Source organism: Amaranthus tricolor, chromosome 1 (assembly GCF_026212465.1).
Source record: "Amaranthus tricolor cultivar Red isolate AtriRed21 chromosome 1, ASM2621246v1, whole genome shotgun sequence".
In the NCBI taxonomy this organism is placed as follows: domain Eukaryota; kingdom Viridiplantae; phylum Streptophyta; class Magnoliopsida; order Caryophyllales; family Amaranthaceae; genus Amaranthus; species Amaranthus tricolor.
The window spans coordinates 26,703,133-26,726,294 of NC_080047.1; positions in this window are offsets into that span (position 1 = coordinate 26,703,133).

Here is a 23,162-nt window from a genome sequence, read left to right on the forward strand (position 1 = left end):
TTACAAAACTTGGCACACAACACTATTTGGTATATATTATTGTGTTGAAGTGGTTATAATTAAAATCAAAGTCATATGCTAGATATTAAGTGTTAAGTTGCGATTTTAAAGGGTTTTTAAGCGTGTTTGCCACTTTTGCGCCTAAAGTAGCTCAAACTTGGTTTATTTTGCACGAAACTTGGCACACAACACTATTTGGTACATATTATTGTGTTGAAGTGGTTAGAATGGAAAATCATAGTCATATGCTAGAAACTACGTGTTAAGTTGCGATTTTAAGGGTTTTTAAGCGTTTTTGCCAATTTTGCGCATAAAGCAGCTCAAACTTAGTTTGTTTTGCACGAAACTCGACACACAACACTATTTGGTATATATTATTGTGTTGATGTGGTTAAAATTGAAAATATAGTCATATGCTAGATATTAAGTGTTAAGTTGCGATTTTAAGGGTTTTTAAGAGTTTTGTCCACTTTTGCGCATAAAGTAGCTCAAACTTGGTTCATTTGTACGAAACATGGCACACAAAACTATTTGGTATATATTATTGTGTTAAAGTGGGTAGAATTGAAAATCATAGTCATATGCTAGATATTAAGTGTTAAGTTACTATTTTAAGGGTTTTTAAGCGTTTTTGACACTTTTGCGCATAAAGTAGCTCCAACTAGGTTTGTTTTGCACGAAACTTGGCACACAACGCTGTTTGGTATATATATTATTGTGTTGAAGTGGTTATAATTTAAAATCATAGTCATATGCAAGATATTAAGGTTTAAGTTACTATTTTAAGCGTTTTTAAGCGTTTTTGACATTCTGCGCATAAAGTAGCTCAAACTTGGTTTATTTTGCACGAAACTTGGCACACAAAACTATTTGGTATATATTATTGTGTTGAATTGGTTGGAATTTAAAATCATAGTCATATACTAGATATTAAGTGTTAAGTTGCGATTTTATGGGTTTTTAAGCATTTTTGCCACTTTTGCGCATAAAGTAGCTCAAACTTGGTTTGTTTTGCACGAAACTTGGCACACAACACTATTTAGGTATATATTATTGTGTTGAAGTGGTTAAAATTTAAAATCATAGTCATATGCTAGATATTAAGTGTTAAGTTGCGATTTTAAGTGTTTTTAAGCATTTTTGCCACTTTTGCGAATAAAGTAGCTCAAACTTGGTTTGTTTTGCACGAAACTTGGCACACAACACTATTTGGTTTATATTATTGTGTTAAAGTGGTTAGAATTGAAAATAATAGTCATATGCTAGATATTAAGTGTTAAGTTGCGATTTTAAGGGTTTTTAAGCGTTTTTGCCACTTTTGCGTATAAAGTAGTTCAAACTTGGTTTGTTCTGCACGAAACTTGGCACACAACACTATTTTGTATATACTATTGTGTTGAAGTGGTTAGAATTGAAAATCAAAGTCATATTCTAGAAATTACGTGTTAAGTTACTATTTTAAGGGTTTTTAAGCGTTTTTGACATTTTTGTGCATAAAGTAGCTCAAACTTGGTTTGTTTTGCACTAAACAAAACACTATTTGGTATATATTATTGTGTTGAAGTGGTTGGAATTTAAAATCATAGTCATATACTAGATATTAAGTGTTAAGTTGCGAATTTAAGGATTTTTAAGCATTTTTTCCACTTTTTCGCATAAAGTAGCTCAAACTTGGTTTGTTTTGCACAAAACATGGCACACAACACTATTTGGTAAATATTATTGTGTTGAAGTGGTTAAAATTTAAAATCATAGTCATATGCTAGATATTAAGTGTTAAGTTGCGATTTTAAGGCTTTTTAAGCATTTTTGCCACTTTTGCGCATAAAGTAGCTCAAACTTGGTTTGTTTTACACTAAACTTGGCACACAACACTATTTGGTTTATATTATTGTGTTAAAGTGGTTAGAGTTGAAAATAATAGTCATATGCTAGATATTAAGTGTTAAGTTGCGATTTTAAAGGTTTTTAAGCGTTTTTGCCAATTTTGCGCATAAAGTAGCTCAAACTCTGTTTGTTATGCATGAAACTTGGCACACAACACTATTTGGTATATATTATTGTGTTCAAGTGGTTAGAATTGAAAATCATAGTCATATGCTAGATATTAAGTGTTAAGTTTGGATTTTAAGGGTTTTTTAGCGTTTTTGCCACTTTTGCGCATAAAGTAGCTCATACTTGGTTTGTTCCGCAAGAAACTTGGCACACAACACTATTTTGTATATACTATTGTGTTGAAGTGGTTAGAATTGAAAATCCTGGTCATATTCTAGAAATTACGTGTTAAGTTGCGATTTTAAGGGTTTTTAAGCGTTTTTGTCAGTTTTGCGCATAAAATAGCTCAAACTTTGTTTGTTTTGCACGAAGCTTGACACACAACACTATTTGGTATATATTATTGTGTTGAAGCGGTTAGAAATGAAAATCATAGTCATATGCTAGATACTAAGTGTTAAGTTACTATTTTAAGGGTTTTTAAGCGTTTTTGACACTTTTGCGCATAAAGTAGCTCAAACTTGGTTTGTTTTGCACGTATCTTAGCACACAACACTGTTTGGTATATATTATTTTGCTGAAGTGGTTATAATTTAAAATCATAGTCATATGCTAGATATTAAGTGTTAAGTTGCGATTTTAGGGGTTTTTAAGCGTTTTTGCCACTTTTGCGCATAAACTAGCTTAAACTTGGTTTGTTTTTTACAAAACTTGGCACACAACAATATTTGTTATATATTATTGTGTTGAAGTGGTTATAATTTAAAATCAAAGTCATATGCTAGATATTAAGTGTTAAGTTGCGATTTAAAGGGTTTTTAAGCGTGTTTGCCACTTTTGCGCATAAAGTAGCTCAAACTTGGTTTGTTCTGCATGATACTTGGCACACAACACTATTTGGTACATATTATTGTGTTGAAGTGGTTAGAATGGAAAATCATAGTCATATGCTAGAAACTACGTGTTAAGTTGCGATTTTAAGGGTTTTTAAGCGTTTTTGCCAATTTTGCGCATAAAGCAGCTCAAACTTAGTTTGTTTTGCACGAAACTCGACACACAACACTATTTGGTATATATTGTTGTGTTGATGTGGTTAAAATTGAAAATATAGTCATAGGCTGGATATTAAGTGTTAAGTTGCGATTTTAAGGGTTTTTAAGAGTTTTTGCCACTTTTGCGCATAAAGTAGCTCAAACTTGGTTCGTTTGCACGAAACTTGGCACACAATACTATTTGGTATATATTATTGTGTTAAAGTGGGTAGAATTAAAAAATCATAATCATATGCTAGATATTAAGAGTTAAGTTGCGATTTTAATGGTTTTTAAGCGTTTTTGCCACTTTTTGCGCATAAAGTAGCTCACACTTGGTTTGTTTTGCACGAAACTTTGCACACAACACTATTTGGTATATATTATTGTGTTGAAGTGGTTAGAATTGAAAATCATAGTCATATGCTAAAACGTACGTGTTAAGTTGCGATTTTAAGAGTTTTTAAGCGTTTTTTGCCAGTTTTGCGCATAAAGCAGCTCAAACTTGGTTTGTATTGCACGAAACTTGACACACAACACTATTTGGTATATATTATTGGGTTGAAGTTGTTAAAAATGAAAATCATTCTCATATGCTAGATATTAAGTGTTAAGTTACTATTTAAGGGTTTTTTAAGCGTTTTTGACACTTTTGCGCATAAAGTAGCTCAAACTTGGTTTGTTTTGCACGAAGCTTGACACACAACACTATTTGTTATATATTATTGTGTTGAAGTGGTTATAAATCAAAATCATAGTCATATGCTTGATACCAAGTGTTAAGTTACTATTTTAAGGGTTTTTAAGCGTTTTTGACACTTTTGCGCATAAAGCAGCTCAAACTTGGTTTGTTTTGCATGAAACTTGGCACACAACACTGTTTGATATATATGATTGTGTTGAAGTGGTTATAATTTAAAATCATAGTCATATGCTAGATATTAAGTGTTAAGTTGCGATTTTAAGAGTTTTTAAGCGTTTTTGCCACTTTTGCGCATAAAGTAGCTCAAACTTGGTTTGTTCTGCACGAAACTTGGCACACAACACTATTTGGTATATATTATTGTGTTGAACTGGTTAGAATTGAAAATGATAGTCATATTCTAGAAACTATGTGTTAAGTTGCGATTTTAAGGGTTTTCAAGCGTTTTTTTCCAGTTTTGCTCATAAAGCAGCTCAAATTTGGTTTGTATTGCACGAAACTTGACACACAACACTATATGGTATATATTATTGTGTTAAAGTGGTTAGAATTTAAAATCGTACTCTCATGCTAGATATTAAGTTTTAAGTTGCGATTTTAAGGGTTTTTAAGCGTTTTTGCCACTTTTGCGCATAAAGTAGCTCAAACTTGGTTTGTTCTGCACGAAACTTGGCACACAACACTATTTGGTTTATATTATTGTGTTGAAGTAGTTCGAATTTAAAATCATAGTCATATGCTAGATATTAAGTGTTAAGTTGCAATTTTAAGGATTTTTATGCGTTTTGCCACTTTTGCGAATAAAGTAGCTCAAACTTGGTTTGTTTTGCACAAAACTAGGCACACAATACTATTTGGTATATATTATTGTGTTGAAGTGGTTAAAATTTAAAATTATAGTCATATGCTAGATATTAAGTGTTAAATGCGATTTTAAGGGTTTTTAAGCATTTTTACCACTTTTGTGCATAAAGTAGCTCAAACTTGGTTTGTTTTGCACAAAACACTATTTGGTTTATATTATTGTGTTAAAGTGGTTAGAATTGAAAATAATAGTCATATGCTAGATATTAAGTGTTAAGTTGCGATTTTAAAGGTTTTTAAGCGTTTTTGCCACTTTTGCGCATAAAGTAGCTCAAGCTTGGTTTAACTGCACGAAACTTGGCACACAACACTATTTCGTATATACTATTGTGTTGAAGTGGTTAGAATTGAAAATCATGGTTATATTCTAGAAATTACGTGTTAAGTTGCGATTTTAAGGGTTTTTAAGCGTTTTTGCCAGTTTTGCGCATAAAGCAGCTGAAACTAGGTTTGTTTTGCACGAAGCTTGACACACAACACTATTTGGTGTATATAATTGTGTTGAAGTGATTAGAAATGAAAATCATAGTCATATGCTAGATACTAAGTGTTAAGTTACTATTTTAAGGTTTTTAAGCGTTTTTGACACTTTTGCGCATAAAGTAGCTCAAACTTGGTTTATTCTGCACGAAACTTACCACACAACACTATTTGGTACATATTATTGTGTTGAAATGGTTAGAATGGAAAATCATAGTCATATGCTCGAAATTACGTGTTAAGTTGCGATTTTAAGGGTTTTTAAGCGTTTTTGCCAATTTTATGCATAAAGTAGCTCAAACTTAGTTTGTTTTGCACGAAACATGACACACAACACTATTTGGTATATATTATTGTGTTGAAGTGGTTATAATTTAAAATCATAGTGATATGCTAGATATTAAGTGTTAAGTTGCGATTTTAAGGGTTTTTTAAGCATTTTTGCCACTTTTGCGCATAAAGTAGCTCAAACTTTGTTTGTTTTGCACAAATCATGGCACACAACACTATTTGTTATATATTATTGTGTTGAAGTGGTTAGAATTGAAAATCATAGTCATGTGCTAGATATTAGGTGTTAAGTTACTATTTTAAGGGTTTTTAAGTGTTTTTGACACTTTTGCGCATAAAGTAGCTCAAACTTGGTTTGTTTACCACGAAACTTGGCACACAACACTGTTTGGCATATATTATTGTGTTAAAGTGGTTATAATTGAAAATCATAGTCATATGCTAGATATTAAGTGTTAAGTTGCGATTTTATGGGTTTTTAAGAGTTTTTGCCACTTTTGCGCATAAAGTATCTCAAACTTGGTTCGTTTGCACGAAACTTGGTACACAACACTATTTGGTATATATATTGTGTTAAAGTGTTTAGAGTTGAAAGTCATAGTCATATGCTAGATATTAAGTGTTACGTCGCAATTTTAAAGGTTTTTAAACGTTTTTGCCACTTTTGCGCATAAAGTAGCTCAAACTTCGTTTATTTTGCACGAAACTTGGCACACAACACTATTTGGTATATATTATTGTGTTTAAGTGCTTAGAATTGAAAATTTTTAGTCATATGCTAGATATTAAATGTTAAGTTATTATTTAACGGGTTTTTAAGTGTTTTTGACACTTTTGCGCAAAAAGTAGCTCAAACTTGGTTTGTTTTGCACGAAACTTGGCACACAACACTGTTTGGCATATATTATTGTGTTGAAGTGGTTATAATTGAAAATCATAGTCATATTCTAGATATTAAGTGTTAAGTTGCGATTTTAAGGGTTTTTAAGCGTTTTTGCCACTTTTGCGCATAAAGTAGCTCAAACTTTGTTTATTTTGCACAAAACATGGCACACAACACTATTTGGTATATACTATTGTGTTGAAGTGGTTAAAACTTAAAATCATAGTCATATGCAAGATATTAAGTGTTAAGTTGCGATTTTAAGGGTTTTTAAGAGTTTTTGCCACTTTTGCGCATAAAGTAGCTCAAACTTGGTTCGTTTGCACGAAACTTGGCACACAACACTATTTGGTATAAATTATTGTGTTAAACTGGTTAGAATTTAAAATCATAGTCATATGCTAGATATTAAGTGTTATCTTGCGATTTTAAAGGTTTTTAAGCGTTTTTGCCACTTATGCACATAAAGTAGCTCAAACTTCGTTTGTTTTGCACGAAACTTGGGACACAACACCATTTGGTATATATTATTGTGTTCAAGTGGTTAGAATTTAAAATCAAAGTCAGATGCTAGACATTAAGTGTTAACTTGCGATTTTAAGGGTTTTTTTAGCGTTTTTGCCTCTTTTGCGCATAAAGTAGCTCAAAATTGGTTTGTTTTGCACGAAACTTCGCACACGACACTGTTTGGTATATATTATTGTGTTGAAGTGGTTAGAATTCAAAATCATAGTCATATGCTATAAATTACGTGTTAAGTTGCGATTTTAAGGTTTTTTAAGCGTTTTTGCCAGTTTTGCGCATAAAGTAGCTAAAAATTGGTTTGTTTTGCACGAAACTTGGCACACAACACTGTTTGGTATATATTATTGTGTTGAAGTGGTTATAATTGAAAATCATTCTCATATGCTAGATATTTAGTGTTAATTTGCGATTTTAAGGGTTTTTAAGCGTTTATGCAACTTTTGCGCATAAAGTAGCTCAAACTTGTTTTGTTTTGCACAAAACCTTGCACACAACGCTATTTGGTAAATATTATTGTGTTGAAGTGGTTAAAATTTAACATCATAGTCATATGCTAGATATTAAGTGTTAAGTTGCGATTTAAAGGGTTTTTAAGAGTTTCTTCCACTTTTGCGGATAAAGTAACTCAAACTTGGTTAGAATTGAAAATCATACTCATATGCTGCAAATTACGTGTTAAGTTGCGATTTTAAGGGTTTTTAAGCGTTTGTGCCAGTTATGCGCATAAAGCAGTTCAAACTTGGTTTGTTTTGCACAAAAGTTGGCACACAACACTATTTGGTATATATTATTGTTTTGAAGTGGTTAGAATTGAAAATCATAGTCATATGCTAAATATTAAGTGTTAAGTTGCGATAAGAAAGGTTTTTAAGCGTTTTTGCCACTTTTGCGCATAAAGTTGCTCAAACTTCGTTTCTTTTGCACGAAACATGGCACACAACACTATTTGGTATATATTATTGTGTTGAAGTGGTTAGAATTGAAAATCATAGTCATATGCTAGATATTAAGTGTTAAGTTGCGATTTTAAGGGTTTTTAAGAGTTTTTGCCACTTTGGCGCATAAAGTATCTCAAACTTGGTTCGTTTGCACGAAACTTGGTACACAACACTATTTGGTATATATATTGTGTTAAAGTGTTTAGAATTGAAAGTCATAGTCATATGCTAGATATTAAGTGTTAAGTTGCAATTTTAAAGGTTTTTAAACGTTTTTGCCAGTTTTGCGCATAAAGTAGCTAAAAATTGGTTTGTTTTGCACGAAACTTGGCACACAACACTGTTTGGCATATATTATTGTGTTGAAGTGGTTATAATTGAAAATCATTCTCATATGCTAGATATTTAGTGTTAAGTTGCGATTTTAAGGGTTTTTAAGCGTTTATGCAACTTTTGCGCATAAAGTAGCTCAAACTTGTTTTGTTTTGCACAAAACCTTGCACACAACGCTATTTGGTAAATATTATTGTGTTGAAGTGGTTAAAATTTAACATCATAGTCATATGCTAGATATTAAGTGTTAAGTTGCGATTTAAAGGGTTTTTAAGAGTTTCTTCCACTTTTGCGCATAAATTAGCTCAAACTTGGTTTGTTTTGCACAAAAGTTGGCACACAACACTATTTGGTATATATTATTGTTTTGAAGTGGTTAGAATTGAAAATCATAGTCATATGCTAGATATTAAGTGTTAAGTTGCGATATTAAAGGTTTTTAAGCGTTTTTGCCACTTTTGCGCATAAAACTTGGCACACAACACTAATTGGTATATATTATTGTGTTCAAGTGGTTAGAATTGAAAATCATATTCATATGCTAGATATTAAGTGTTAAGTTGCGATTTTATAGGTTTTTAAGCATTTTTGCCACTTTTGCGCATAAAGTAGCTCAAACTTCGTTTTTTTTTGCACGAAACTTGGGACACAACACTATTTGGTATATATTATTGTGTTCAAGTGGTTAGAATTTAAAATCAAAGTCATATGCTAGACATTAAGTTTTAAGTTGCGATTTTAAGGTTTTTTAAGCGTTTTTGCCTGTTTTGCGCATAAAGTAGCTAAAACTTGGTTTGTTTTGCACGAAACATGGTACACAACACTGTTTGGTATATATTATTGTGTTGAAGTGTTTATAATTGAAAATCATACTCATATGCAAGATATTTAGTGTTAAGTTGCGATTTTAAGGGTTTTTAAGCGTTTATGCAACTTTTGCGCATAAAGTAGCTCAAATTTGGTTTGTTTTGCACAAAACTTGGCACACAACACTATTTGGTAAATATTATTGTGTTGAAGTGGTTAAAATTTAATATCATAGTCATATGCTAGATATTAAGTGTTAAGTTGCGATTTTAAAGGTTTTTAAGAGTTGTTTCCACTTTTGCGGATAAAGTAACTCAAATTTGGTTTGTTCTGCACGAAACTTGGCACACAACACTATTTGGTATATAATATTGTGTTGAAGTGGTTAGAATTGAAAATCATACTCATATGCTGGAAATTACGTGTTAAGTTGCGATTTTAAGGGTTTTTAAGCGTTTGTGCCAGTTATGCGCATAAAGCAGTTCAAACTTGCTTTGTTTTGCACGAAACTTGACACACAACACTATTTGGTATATATTATTGTGTTGAAGTGGTTAGAAATGAAAATCATTATCATATGCTAGATATTAAGTGTTAAGTTACTATTTTAAGGGTTTTAAAGCGTTTTTGACACTTTTGCGCATAAAGTTGATCAAACTTGGTTTGTTTTGCACGAAACTTGTCACACAACACTGTTTGGTATATATTATTGTGTTGAAGTGGTTATAATTGAAAATCATAGTCATATGCTAGAAATTACGTGTTAAGTTGCGATTTTAAGGCTTTTTAAGCGTTTATGCCAGTTTTGCGCATAAAGCAGCTCAAACTTGGTTTGTTTTGCACGAAACTTGGCACACAACACTGTTTGGTATATATTATTGTGTTGAAGTGGTTAGAATTGAAAATCATAGTCATATGCTAGATATTAAGTGTTAAATGGTGATTTTAAGGGTTTTTAAGCGTTTTTGCCACTTTTGCGCATAAAGTAGCTCAAACTTGGTTTATTTTGCACAAAACATGGGTCACGACACTATTTGGTATATATTATTGTGTTGAAGTGGTTAAAATGGAAAATCATAGTCATATGCTAGATATTAAGTGTTAAGTTGCGATTTTAAGGGTTTTTTTTAGCGTTTTTGCCTCTTTTGCGCATAAAGTAGCTCAAAATTGGTTTGTTTTGCACGAAACTTCGCACACGACACTGTTTGGTATATATTATTGTGTTGAAGTGGTTAGAATTCAAAATCATAGTCATATGCTATAAATTACGTGTTAAGTTGCGATTGCGATTTTAAGGTTTTTTAAGCGTTTTTGCCAGTTTTGCGCATAAAGTAGCTAAAAATTGGTTTGTTTTGCACGAAACTTGGCACACAACACTGTTTGGTATATATTATTGTGTTGAAGTGGTTATAATTGAAAATCATTCTCATATGCTAGATATTTAGTGTTAAGTTGCGATTTTAAGGGTTTTTAAGCGTTTATGCAACTTTTGCGCATAAAGTAGCTCAAACTTGTTTTGTTTTGCACAAAACCTTGCACACAACGCTATTTGGTAAATATTATTGTGTTGAAGTGGTTAAAATTTAACATCATAGTCATATGCTAGATATTAAGTGTTAAGTTGCGATTTAAAGGGTTTTTAAGAGTTTCTTCCACTTTTGCGGATAAAGTAACTCAAACTTGGTTAGAATTGAAAATCATACTCATATGCTGCAAATTACGTGTTAAGTTGCGATTTTAAGGGTTTTTAAGCGTTTGTGCCAGTTATGCGCATAAAGCAGTTCAAACTTGGTTTGTTTTGCACGAAACTTGACACACAACACTATTTGGTATATATTATTGTGTTGAAGTGGTTAGAAATGAAAATCATTGTCATATGCTAGATATTAAGTGTTAAGTTACTATTTTATGGGTTTTTAAGCGTTTTGACACTTTTGCGCATAAAGTAGCCCAACTTGGTTTGTTTTGCACGAAACTTGGCACACAACACTGTTTGGTATATATTATTGTGTTGAAGCGGTTATAATTGAAAATCATAGTCATATGCTAGATATTAAGTGTTAAGTTGCGATTTTAAGGGTTTTTAAGCGTTTTTTCCACTTTTGCGAATAAATTAGCTCAAACTTGGTTTGTTTTGCACAAAAGTTGGCACACAACACTATTTGGTATATATTATTGTTTTGAAGTGGTTAGAATTGAAAATCATAGTCATATGCTAGATATTAAGTGTTAAGTTGCGATATTAAAGGTTTTTAAGCGTTTTTGCCACTTTTGCGCATAAAGTAGCTCAAACTTCGTTTGTTTTGCATGAAACTTGGCACACAACACTAATTGGTATATATTATTGTGTTCAAGTGGTTAGAATTGAAAATCATATTCATATGCTAGATATTAAGTGTTAAGTTGCGATTTTATAGGTTTTTAAGCATTTTTGCCACTTTTGCGCATAAAGTAGCTCAAACTTCGTTTTTTTTGCACGAAACTTGGGACACAACACTATTTGGTATATATTATTGTGTTCAAGTGGTTAGAATTTAAAATCAAAGTCATATGCTAGACATTAAGTTTTAAGTTGCGATTTTAAGGTTTTTTAAGCGTTTTTGCCTGTTTTGCGCATAAAGTAGCTAAAACTTGGTTTGTTTTGCACGAAACATGGTACACAACACTGTTTGGTATATATTATTGTGTTGAAGTGGTTATAATTGAAAATCATACTCATATGCAAGATATTTAGTGTTAAGTTGCGATTTTAAGGGGTTTTAAGCGTTTATGCAACTTTTGCGCATAAAGTAGCTCAAACTTGGTTTGTTTTGCACAAAACTTTGCACACAACACTATTTGGTAAATATTATTGTGTTGAAGTGGTTAAAATTTAATATCATAGTCATATGCTAGATATTAAGTGTTAAGTTGCGATTTTAAAGGTTTTTAAGAGTTGTTTCCACTTTTGCGGATAAAGTAACTCAAATTTGGTTTGTTCTGCACGAAACTTGGCACACAACACTATTTGGTATATAATATTGTGTTGAAGTGGTTAGAATTGAAAATCATACTCATATGCTGGAAATTACGTGTTAAGTTGCGATTTTAAGGGTTTTTAAGCGTTTGTGCCAGTTATGCGCATAAAGCAGTTCAAACTTGCTTTGTTTTGCACGAAACTTGACACACAACACTATTTGGTATATATTATTGTGTTGAAGTGGTTAGAAATGAAAATCATTGTCATATGCTAGATATTAAGTGTTAAGTTACTATTTTAAGGGTTTTAAAGCGTTTTTGACACTTTTGCGCATAAAGTTGATCAAACTTGGTTTGTTTTGCACGAAACTTGTCACACAACACTGTTTGGTATATATTATTGTGTGGAAGTGGTTATAATTGAAAATCATAGTCATATGCTAGAAATTACGTGTTAAGTTGCGATTTTAAGGCTTTTTAAGCGTTTATGCCAGTTTTGCGCATAAAGCAGCTCAAACTTGGTTTGTTTTGCACGAAACTTGGCACACAACACTGTTTGGTATATATTATTGTGTTGAAGTGGTTAGAATTGAAAATCATAGTCATATGCTAGATATTAAGTGTTAAATGGTGATTTTAAGGGTTTTTAAGCGTTTTTGCCACTTTTGCGCATAAAGTAGCTCAAACTTGGTTTATTTTGCACAAAACATGGGTCACGACACTATTTGGTATATATTATTGTGTTGAAGTGGTTAAAATGGAAAATCATAGTCATATGCTAGATATTAAGTGTTAAGTTGCGATTTTAAGGGTTTTTTTAGCGTTTTTGCCTCTTTTGCGCATAAAGTAGCTCAAAATTGGTTTGTTTTGCACGAAACTTCGCACACGACACTGTTTGGTATATATTATTGTGTTGAAGTGGTTAGAATTCAAAATCATAGTCATATGCTATAAATTACGTGTTAAGTTGCGATTTAGGTTTTAAGCGTTTTTGCCAGTTTTGCGCATAAAGTAGCTAAAATTGGTTTGTTTTGCACGAAACTTGGCACACAACACTGTTTGGTATATATTATTGTGTTGAAGTGGTTATAATTGAAAATCATTCTCATATGCTAGATATTTAGTGTTAAGTTGCGATTTTAAGGGTTTTTAAGCGTTTATGCAACTTTTGCGCATAAAGTAGCTCAAACTTGTTTTGTTTTGCACAAAACCTTGCACACAACGCTATTTGGTAAATATTATTGTGTTGAAGTGGTTAAAATTTAACATCATAGTCATATGCTAGATATTAAGTGTTAAGTTGCGATTTAAAGGGTTTTTAAGAGTTTCTTCCACTTTTGCGGATAAAGTAACTCAAACTTGGTTAGAATTGAAAATCATACTCATATGCTGCAAATTACGTGTTAAGTTGCGATTTTAAGGGTTTTTAAGCGTTTGTGCCAGTTATGCGCATAAAGCAGTTCAAACTTGGTTTGTTTTGCACGAAACTTGACACACAACACTATTTGGTATATATTATTGTGTTGAAGTGGTTAGAAATGAAAATCATTGTCATATGCTAGATATTAAGTGTTAAGTTACTATTTTATGGGTTTTTAAGCGTTTTTGACACTTTTGCGCATAAAGTAGCCCAACTTGGTTTGTTTTGCACGAAACTTGGCACACAACACTGTTTGGTATATATTATTGTGTTGAAGCGGTTATAATTGAAAATCATAGTCATATGCTAGATATTAAGTGTTAAGTTGCGATTTTAAGGGTTTTTAAGCGTTTTTTCCACTTTTGCGATAAATTAGCTCAAACTTGGTTTGTTTTGCACAAAAGTTGGCACACAACACTATTTGGTATATATTATTGTTTTGAAGTGGTTAGAATTGAAAATCATAGTCATATGCTAGATATTAAGTGTTAAGTTGCGATATTAAAGGTTTTTAAGCGTTTTTGCCACTTTTGCGCATAAAGTAGCTCAAACTTCGTTTGTTTTGCATGAAACTTGGCACACAACACTAATTGGTATATATTATTGTGTTCAAGTGGTTAGAATTGAAAATCATATTCATATGCTAGATATTAAGTGTTAAGTTGCGATTTTATAGGTTTTTAAGCATTTTTGCCACTTTTGCGCATAAAGTAGCTCAAACTTCGTTTTTTTTGCACGAAACTTGGGACACAACACTATTTGGTATATATTATTGTGTTCAAGTGGTTAGAATTTAAAATCAAAGTCATATGCTAGACATTAAGTTTTAAGTTGCGATTTTAAGGTTTTTTTAAGCGTTTTTGCCTGTTTTGCGCATAAAGTAGCTAAAACTTGGTTTGTTTTGCACGAAACATGGTACACAACACTGTTTGGTATATATTATTGTGTTGAAGTGGTTATAATTGAAAATCATACTCATATGCAAGATATTTAGTGTTAAGTTGCGATTTTAAGGGGTTTTAAGCGTTTATGCAACTTTTGCGCATAAAGTAGCTCAAACTTGGTTTGTTTTGCACAAAACTTTGCACACAACACTATTTGGTAAATATTATTGTGTTGAAGTGGTTAAAATTTAATATCATAGTCATATGCTAGATATTAAGTGTTAAGTTGCAATTTTAAAGGTTTTTAAGAGTTGTTTCCACTTTTGCGGATAAAGTAACTCAAATTTGGTTTGTTCTGCACGAAACTTGGCACACAACACTATTTGGTATATAATATTGTGTTGAAGTGGTTAGAATTGAAAATCATACTCATATGCTGGAAATTACGTGTTAAGTTGCGATTTTAAGGGTTTTTAAGCGTTTGTGCCAGTTATGCGCATAAAGCAGTTCAAACTTGCTTTGTTTTGCACGAAACTTGACACACAACACTATTTGGTATATATTATTGTGTTGAAGTGGTTAGAAATGAAAATCATTGTCATATGCTAGATATTAAGTGTTAAGTTACTATTTTAAGGGTTTTAAAGCGTTTTTGACACTTTTGCGCATAAAGTTGATCAAACTTGGTTTGTTTTGCACGAAACTTGTCACACAACACTGTTTGGTATATATTATTGTGTGGAAGTGGTTATAATTGAAAATCATAGTCATATGCTAGAAATTACGTGTTAAGTTGCGATTTTAAGGCTTTTTAAGCGTTTATGCCAGTTTTGCGCATAAAGCAGCTCAAACTTGGTTTGTTTTGCACGAAACTTGGCACACAACACTGTTTGGTATATATTATTGTGTTGAAGTGGTTAGAATTGAAAATCATAGTCATATGCTAGATATTAAGTGTTAAATGGTGATTTTAAGGGTTTTTAAGCGTTTTTGCCACTTTTGCGCATAAAGTAGCTCAAACTTGGTTTATTTTGCACAAAACATGGGTCACGACACTATTTGGTATATATTATTGTGTTGAAGTGGTTAAAATGGAAAATCATAGTCATATGCTAGATATTAAGTGTTAAGTTGCGATTTTAAGGGTTTTTTTAGCGTTTTTGCCTCTTTTGCGCATAAAGTAGCTCAAAATTGGTTTGTTTTGCACGAAACTTCGCACACGACACTGTTTGGTATATATTATTGTGTTGAAGTGGTTAGAATTCAAAATCATAGTCATATGCTATAAATTACGTGTTAAGTTGCGATTTTAAGGTTTTTTAAGCGTTTTTGCCAGTTTTGCGCATAAAGTAGCTAAAAATTGGTTTGTTTTGCACGAAACTTGGCACACAACACTGTTTGGTATATATTATTGTGTTGAAGTGGTTATAATTGAAAATCATTCTCATATGCTAGATATTTAGTGTTAAGTTGCGATTTTAAGGGTTTTTAAGCGTTTATGCAACTTTTGCGCATAAAGTAGCTCAAACTTGTTTTGTTTTGCACAAAACCTTGCACACAACGCTATTTGGTAAATATTATTGTGTTGAAGTGGTTAAAATTTAACATCATAGTCATATGCTAGATATTAAGTGTTAAGTTGCGATTTAAAGGGTTTTTAAGAGTTTCTTCCACTTTTGCGGATAAAGTAACTCAAACTTGGTTAGAATTGAAAATCATACTCATATGCTGCAAATTACGTGTTAAGTTGCGATTTTAAGGGTTTTTAAGCGTTTGTGCCAGTTATGCGCATAAAGCAGTTCAAACTTGGTTTGTTTTGCACGAAACTTGACACACAACACTATTTGGTATATATTATTGTGTTGAAGTGGTTAGAAATGAAAATCATTGTCATATGCTAGATATTAAGTGTTAAGTTACTATTTTAAGGGTTTTTAAGCGTTTTTGACACTTTTGCGCATAAAGTAGCCCAACTTGGTTTGTTTTGCACGAAACTTGGCACACAACACTGTTTGGTATATATTATTGTGTTGAAGCGGTTATAATTGAAAATCATAGTCATATGCTAGATATTAAGTGTTAAGTTGCGATTTTAAGGGTTTTTAAGCGTTTTTTCCACTTTTGCGAATAAATTAGCTCAAACTTGGTTTGTTTTGCACAAAAGTTGGCACACAACACTATTTGGTATATATTATTGTTTTGAAGTGGTTAGAATTGAAAATCATAGTCATATGCTAGATATTAAGTGTTAAGTTGCGATATTAAAGGTTTTTAAGCGTTTTTGCCACTTTTGCGCATAAAGTAGCTCAAACTTCGTTTGTTTTGCATGAAACTTGGCACACAACACTAATTGGTATATATTATTGTGTTCAAGTGTTTAGAATTGAAAATCATATTCATATGCTAGATATTAAGTGTTAAGTTGCGATTTTATAGGTTTTTAAGCATTTTTGCCACTTTTGCGCATAAAGTAGCTCAAACTTCGTTTTTTTTGCACGAAACTTGGGACACAACACTATTTGGTATATATTATTGTGTTCAAGTGGTTAGAATTTAAAATCAAAGTCATATGCTAGACATTAAGTTTTAAGTTGCGATTTTAAGGTTTTTTAAGCGTTTTTGCCTGTTTTGCGCATAAAGTAGCTAAAACTTGGTTTGTTTTGCACGAAACATGGTACACAACACTGTTTGGTATATATTATTGTGTTGAAGTGGTTATAATTGAAAATCATACTCATATGCAAGATATTTAGTGTTAAGTTGCGATTTTAAGGGGTTTTAAGCGTTTATGCAACTTTTGCGCATAAAGTAGCTCAAACTTGGTTTGTTTTGCACAAAACTTGGCACACAACACTATTTGGTAAATATTATTGTGTTGAAGTGGTTAAAATTTAATATCATAGTCATATGCTAGATATTAAGTGTTAAGTTGCGATTTTAAAGGTTTTTAAGAGTTGTTTCCACTTTTGCGGATAAAGTAACTCAAATTTGGTTTGTTCTGCACGAAACTTGGCACACAACACTATTTGGTATATAATATTGTGTTGAAGTGGTTAGAATTGAAAATCATACTCATATGCTGGAAATTACGTGTTAAGTTGCGATTTTAAGGGTTTTTAAGCGTTTGTGCCAGTTATGCGCATAAAGCAGTTCAAACTTGCTTTGTTTTGCACGAAACTTGACACACAACACTATTTGGTATATATTATTGTGTTTAAGTGGTTAGAAATGAAAATCATTGTCATATGCTAGATATTAAGTGTTAAGTTACTATTTTAAGGGTTTTAAAGCGTTTTTGACACTTTTGCGCATAAAGTTGATCAAACTTGGTTTGTTTTGCACGAAACTTGTCACACAACACTGTTTGGTATATATTATTGTGTGGAAGTGGTTATAATTGAAAATCATAGTCATATGCTAGAAATTACGTGTTAAGTTGCGATTTTAAGGCTTTTTAAGCGTTTATGCCAGTTTTGCGCATAAAGCAGCTCAAACTTGGTTTGTTTTGCACGAAACTTGGCACACAACACTGTTTGGTATATATTATTGTGTTGAAGTGGTTAGAATTGAAAATCATAGTCATATGCTAGATATTAAGTGTTAAATGGTGATTTTAAGGGTTTTTAAGCGTTTTTGCCACTTTTGCGCATAAAGTAGCTCAAACTTGGTTTATTTTGCACAAAACATGGGTCACGACACTATTTGGTATATATTATTGTGTTGAAGTGGTTAAAATGGAAAATCATAGTCATATGCTAGATATTAAGTGTTAAGTTGCGATTTTAAGGGTTTTTTTAGCGTTTTTGCCTCTTTTGCGCATAAAGTAGCTCAAAATTGGTTTGTTTTGCACGAAACTTCGCACACGACACTGTTTGGTATATATTATTGTGTTGAAGTGGTTAGAATTCAAAATCATAGTCATATGCTATAAATTACGTGTTAAGTTGCGATTTTAAGGTTTTTTAAGCGTTTTTGCCAGTTTTGCGCATAAAGTAGCTAAAAATTGGTTTGTTTTGCACGAAACTTGGCACACAACACTGTTTGGTATATATTATTGTGTTGAAGTGGTTATAATTGAAAATCATTCTCATGTGCTAGATATTTAGTGTTAAGTTGCGATTTTAAGGGTTTTTAAGCGTTTATGCAACTTTTGCGCATAAAGTAGCTCAAACTTGTTTTGTTTTGCACAAAACCTTGCACACAACGCTATTTGGTAAATATTATTGCGTTGAAGTGGTTAAAATTTAACATCATAGTCATATGCTAGATATTAAGTGCTAAGTTGCGATTTAAAGGGTTTTTAAGAGTTTCTTCCACTTTTGCGGATAAAGTAACTCAAACTTGGTTAGAATTGAAAATCATACTCATATGCTGCAAATTACGTGTTAAGTTGCGATTTTAAGGGTTTTTAAGCGTTTGTGCCAGTTATGCGCATAAAGCAGTTCAAACTTGGTTTGTTTTGCACGAAACTTGACACACAACACTATTTGGTATATATTATTGTGTTGAAGTGGTTAGAAATGAAAATCATTGTCATATGCTAGATATTAAGTGTTAAGTTACTATTTTAAGGGTTTTTAAGCGTTTTTGACACTTTTGCGCATAAAGTAGCCCAACTTGGTTTGTTGTGCACGAAACTTGGCACACAACACTGTTTGGTATATATTATTGTGTTGAAGCGGTTATAATTGAAAATCATAGTCATATGCTAGATATTAAGTGTTAAGTTGCGATTTTAAGGGTTTTTAAGCGTTTTTTCCACTTTTGCGCATAAATTAGCTCAAACTTGGTTTGTTTTGCACAATAGTTGGCACACAACACTATTTGGTATATATTATTGTTTTGAAGTGGTTAGAATTGAAAATCATAGTCATATGCTAGATATTAAGTGTTAAGTTGCGATATTAAAGGTTTTTAAGCGTTTTTGCCACTTTTGCGCATAAAGTAGCTCAAACTTCGTTTGTTTTGCATGAAACTTGGCACACAACACTAATTGGTATATATTATTGTGTTCAAGTGGTTAGAATTGAAAATCATATTCATATGCTAGATATTAAGTGTTAAGTTGCGATTTTATAGGTTTTTAAGCATTTTTGCCACTTTTGCGCATAAAGTAGCTCAAACTTCGTTTTTTTTGCACGAAACTTGGGACACAACACTATTTGGTATATATTATTGTGTTCAAGTTGTTAGAATTTAAAATCAAAGTCATATGCTAGACATTAAGTTTTAAGTTGCGATTTTAAGGTTTTTTAAGCGTTTTTGCCTGTTTTGCGCATAAAGTAGCTAAAACTTGGTTTGTTTTGCACGAAACATGGTACACAACACTGTTTGGTATATATTATTGTGTTGAAGTGGTTATAATTGAAAATCATACTCATATGCAAGATATTTAGTGTTAAGTTGCGATTTTAAGGGTTTTTAAGCGTTTATGCAACTTTTGCGCATAAAGTAGCTCAAACTTGGTTTGTTTTGCACAAAACTTGGCACACAACACTATTTGGTAAATATTATTGTGTTGAAGTGGTTAAAATTTAATATCATAGTCATATGCTAGATATTAAGTGTTAAGTTGCGATTTTAAAGGTTTTTAAGAGTTTTTTCCACTTTTGCGGATAAAGTGACTCAAATTTGGTTTGTTCTGCACGAAACTTGGCACACAACACTATTTGGTATATAATATTGTGTTGAAGTGGTTAGAATTGAAAATCATACTCATATGCTGCAAATTACGTGTTAAGTTGCGATTTTAAGGGTTTTTAAGCGTTTGTGCCAGTTATGCGCATAAAGCAGTTCAAACTTGGTTTGTTTTGCACGAAACTTGACACACAACACTATTTGGTATATATTATTGTGTTGAAGTGGTTAGAAATGAAAATCATTGTCATATGCTAGATATTAAGTGTTAAGTTACTATTTTAAGGGTTTTTAAGCGTTTTTGACACTTTTGCGCATAAAGTAGCCCAACTTGGTTTGTTTTGCACGAAACTTGGCACACAACACTGTTTGGTATATATTATTGTGTTGAAGCGGTTATAATTGAAAATCATAGTCATATGCTAGATATTAAGTGTTAAGTTGCGATTTTAAGGGTTTTTAAGCGTTTTTTCCACTTTTGCGCATAAATTAGCTCAAACTTGGTTTGTTTTGCACAAAAGTTGGCACACAACACTATTTGGTATATATTATTGTTTTGAAGTGGTTAGAATTGAAAATCATAGTCATATGCTAGATATTAAGTGTTAAGTTGCGATATTAAAGGTTTTTAAGCGTTTTTGCCACTTTTGCGCATAAAGTATCTCAAACTTCGTTTGTTTTGCATGAAACTTGGCACACAACACTAATTGATATATATTATTGTGTTCAAGTGGTTAGAATTGAAAATCATATTCATATGCTAGATATTAAGTGTTAAGTTGCGATTTTATAGGTTTTTAAGCATTTTTGCCACTTTTGCGCATAAAGTAGCTCAAACTTCGTTTTTTTTGCACGAAACTTGGGACACAACACTATTTGGTATATATTATTGTGTTCAAGTTGTTAGAATTTAAAATCAAAGTCATATGCTAGACATTAAGTTTTAAGTTGCGATTTTAAGGTTTTTTAAGCGTTTTTGCCTGTTTTGCGCATAAAGTAGCTAAAACTTGGTTTGTTTTGCACGAAACATGGTACACAACACTGTTTGGTATATATTATTGTGTTGAAGTGGTTATAATTGAAAATCATACTCATATGCAAGATATTTAGTGTTAAGTTGCGATTTTAAGGGTTTTTAAGCGTTTATGCAACTTTTGCGCATAAAGTAGCTCAAACTTGGTTTGTTTTGCACAAAACTTGGCACACAACACTATTTGGTAAATATTATTGTGTTGAAGTGGTTAAAATTTAATATCATAGTCATATGCTAGATATTAAGTGTTAAGTTGCGATTTTAAAGGTTTTTAAGAGTTGTTTCCACTTTTGCGGATAAAGTAACTCAAATTTGGTTTGTTCTGCACGAAACTTGGCACACAACACTATTTGGTATATAATATTGTGTTGAAGTGGTTAGAATTGAAAATCATACTCATATGCTGGAAATTACGTGTTAAGTTGCGATTTTAAGGGTTTTTAAGCGTTTGTGCCAGTTATGCGCATAAAGCAGTTCAAACTTGGTTTGTTTTGCACGAAACTTGACACACAACACTATTTGGTATATATTATTGTGTTGAAGTGGTTAGAAATGAAAATCATTGTCATATGCTAGATATTAAGTGTTAAGTTACTATTTTAAGGGTTTTTAAGCGTTTTTGACACTTTTGCGCATAAAGTAGCCCAACTTGGTTTGTTTTGCACGAAACTTGGCACACAACACTGTTTGGTATATATTATTGTGTTGAAGCGGTTATAATTGAAAATCATAGTCATATGCTAGATATTAAGTGTTAAGTTGCGATTTTAAGGGTTTTTAAGCGTTTTTTCCACTTTTGCGCATAAATTAGCTCAAACTTGGTTTGTTTTGCACAAAAGTTGGCACACAACACTATTTGGTATATATTATTGTTTTGAAGTGGTTAGAATTGAAAATCATAGTCATATGCTAGATATTAAGTGTTAAGTTGCGATATTAAAGGTTTTTAAGCGTTTTTGCCACTTTTGCGCATAAAGTAGCTCAAACTTCGTTTGTTTTGCATGAAACTTGGCACACAACACTAATTGATATATATTATTGTGTTCAAGTGGTTAGAATTGAAAATCATATTCATATGCTAGATATTAAGTGTTAAGTTGCGATTTTATAGGTTTTTAAGCATTTTTGCCACTTTTGCGCATAAAGTAGCTCAAACTTCGTTTTTTTTGCACGAAACTTGGGACACAACACTATTTGGTATATATTATTGTGTTCAAGTTGTTAGAATTTAAAATCAAAGTCATATGCTAGACATTAAGTTTTAAGTTGCGATTTTAAGGTTTTTTAAGCGTTTTTGCCTGTTTTGCGCATAAAGTAGCTAAAACTTGGTTTGTTTTGCACGAAACATGGTACACAACACTGTTTGGTATATATTATTGTGTTGAAGTGGTTATAATTGAAAATCATACTCATATGCAAGATATTTAGTGTTAAGTTGCGATTTTAAGGGTTTTTAAGCGTTTATGCAACTTTTGCGCATAAAGTAGCTCAAACTTGGTTTGTTTTGCACAAAACTTGGCACACAACACTATTTGGTAAATATTATTGTGTTGAAGTGGTTAAAATTTATTATCATAGTCATATGCTAGATATTAAGTGTTAAGTTGCGATTTTAAAGGTTTTTAAGAGTTTTTTCCACTTTTGCGGATAAAGTAACTCAAATTTGGTTTGTTCTGCACGAAACTTGGCACACAACACTATTTGGTATATAATATTGTGTTGAAGTGGTTAGAATTGAAAATCATACTCATATGCTGGAAATTACGTGTTAAGTTGCGATTTTAAGGGTTTTTAAGCGTTTGTGCAAGTTATGCGCATAAAGCAGTTCAAACTTGGTTTGTTTTGCACGAAACTTGACACACAACACTATTTGGTATATATTATTGTGTTGAAGTGGTTAGAAATGAAAATCATTGTCATATGCTAGATATTAAGTGTTAAGTTACTATTTTAAGGGTTTTAAAGCGTTATTGACACTTTTGCGCATAAAGTTGATCAAACTTGGTTTGTTTTGCACGAAACTTGTCACACAACACTGTTTGGTATATATTATTGTGTTGAAGTGGTTATAATTGAAAATCATAGTCATATGCTAGAAATTACGTGTTAAGTTGCGATTTTAAGGCTTTTTAAGCGTTTATGCCAGTTTTGCGCATAAAGCAGCTCAAACTTGGTTTGTTTTGCACGAAACTTGGCACACAACACTGTTTGGTATATATTATTGTGTTGAAGTGGTTAGAATTGAAAATCATAGTCATATGCTAGATATTAAGTGTTAAATGGTGATTTTAAGGGTTTTTAAGCGTTTTTGCCACTTTTGCGCATAAAGTAGCTCAAACTTGGTTTATTTTGCACAAAACATGGGTCACGACACTATTTG